Genomic DNA, 2,135 nt, shown 5'->3' with positions numbered 1-2,135 from the left:
GTATACAATCTAACTGCAAAGTTGATAACATTATATCAAAAGGAAATTTTGAATTTAGACCCTTGTTAGACCAACATGAGCTTGGGATTGCAAGACCTGCTGGATGCTGCTTCATGTTGTCCCAAAGTGAAGATGTTGCCCTCTGCTCAGCTTGGTTTCTGGGCAATATTCTGTGTCTACATAAAAAATGACACCATACATTACTGCTTTCTGCAGTCACCTATAAAGTCAGTTTTGCAATGACACATAGCTGTATTTACTGTGTCTTGTATTATTTGGGCTCCATATATATATATATATATATCCATATATATATGGATATATATATGGATATCCATATATGAATATATATATATATATATTTCCAACATGGAGTATCAGCATTGGTTTCTATGTCACTTTGATCCTAAGCTTTAAAAGATGCTGAAATTCATGCTGATAACACGTCCCCCCCCTTTTCTAAATCTACTTCTGGATTTTTTTTTCATTTTTTTTTTCTGAGTTCTGCCTAGTTCTGAATGCTCCCTGGGATAAGATATTTTCTCGCTCACCTAGATGAATGTGTACAGTTAGGCAGGCCCCCTGTCAGTTAGAACTAGTAGACCAGTCCAGGTGGAACAACTGGCTATATAAGCATATAATCCTTTTTTAAACATTTAAACTGATAAGAACAGATACTATACTTGATCTTAGTCGAAGGCCGAGAAGCGATCCTTTGTAAACATTTAAGCTGGAGCAAATTTACAAGCTCATTTGATTTATTTCATAAAGGATCAATTAATGTGTCATTTATCTCATTCATTTATGCATCCACCAAATTCTACATTCTGAGAAGTTAAGAGAGAGTTCATAGTTGGAAATTTTAACAGGCAAGAATAGAGAGCTCAAAAGCAGTTACTGAGGAAACATGGTCTGTGAGATAAAAGAAAGCTCTGGTTTAGGAAATGATATAACAATTTTAGTGTCCTTGGCTACCTTCTACTTCTCTGGAATTAGTTTTTGAGAGATGCAGTACTGGTGTTTGAACCCAAGATCTTATGATTGCTAGGCAGGTACTCTACCACTACATCAGGCAGGTCCCTAGCACTTCCTTTATGCTGATTATTTTAAAGATATTCTCACTTCCTCCTGCCCACGTATATATCTGGACCACAATTCATGCATTTTAGTCTTCCATTGTAGCTCAAATGTTCAGTATCTCTTTTGAGATGGAGTTTCATGGACTTTGTTACTTAGGCTGGCCTAGAACATCAATCTTCCCAATCTCAACATCCCACTGAACCAAGCTACAGATTGGGAAGAAAGTTCATCATTTTTTCTGCTTGGGTTGACCTTGAATAGATTCTCTTATTCTCAGCCTTTGAAGTATCTAGGATTACAGAAATGCAATTATGCCATGCTCATCTTCCCCGGCATCTTTGAGCCCCAAAGTAGGAAACAGAAAAATATGAAAATTCAAATCTTTTTAAAATAATAATTTATTTATTGCTTATTATTATTTATTGCTTATTTATTATTTATTGAAATTAAAATCTTTTCTTCTAAGGAATACAGCTCAAAAGTGATCACAAAGGGGCTGGGGATATGGCCTAGTGGCGAGAGTGCTTGCCTCATATACATGATGCCCTGGGTTCAATTCCCCAGCACCACATATACAGAAAATGGCCAGAAATGGCGCTGTGGCTCAAGTGGCAGAGTGCTAGCCTTGAGCGGGAAGAAGCCAGGGACAGTGCTCAGGCCCTGAGCCCAAGGCCCAGGACTGGCCAAAAAAAAAAAAAAAGTGATCACAAAAATAAAAAATAATAAAGTCATAGATTCTAAAATTCAACCTATCTTGAAAGCCACATAGCCCATGTCCAGAAATGGAGTGTTCAGTGTTTCAGAATGAAGTAATTTTTTTCTACATTACTTCCTGAGAACTATTTAGAATGGGAAGTTTGGTTTCATAAGCATCTTTGTTCCTTTCATCTTTGAAACCCAACTGATTCCATCTTCTCCATGTTTCATTTTGGCTTTTCCGATAACAATATCAAAAATGGAAAGACACTGAGTCTGTGGATAGTGTTTGCGAATGCCCCCTCTCAGCCCTCCTCTTTCGAGAGGAGCACCTGATTTTTGCCTGCCTGTCGGGCACT

At 37.5% G+C, this 2,135-nt stretch overlaps 1 pseudogene; it reads right to left on the bottom strand.

Annotated features, from left to right (window-relative positions):
• Window positions 1-558: 558 nt before the first annotated feature.
• LOC125347487 lies at window positions 559-712 on the bottom strand (annotated as a pseudogene).
• Between the last annotated feature and the right edge of the window lie 1,423 nt (window positions 713-2,135).

The sequence above is a fragment of the Perognathus longimembris genome, chromosome 2 (assembly GCF_023159225.1).
Source record: "Perognathus longimembris pacificus isolate PPM17 chromosome 2, ASM2315922v1, whole genome shotgun sequence".
NCBI lineage: Eukaryota > Metazoa > Chordata > Mammalia > Rodentia > Heteromyidae > Perognathus > Perognathus longimembris.
Note: the sequence above shows the minus strand (reverse complement) of the source record. Positions and strands in the feature narration are given on the sequence as shown.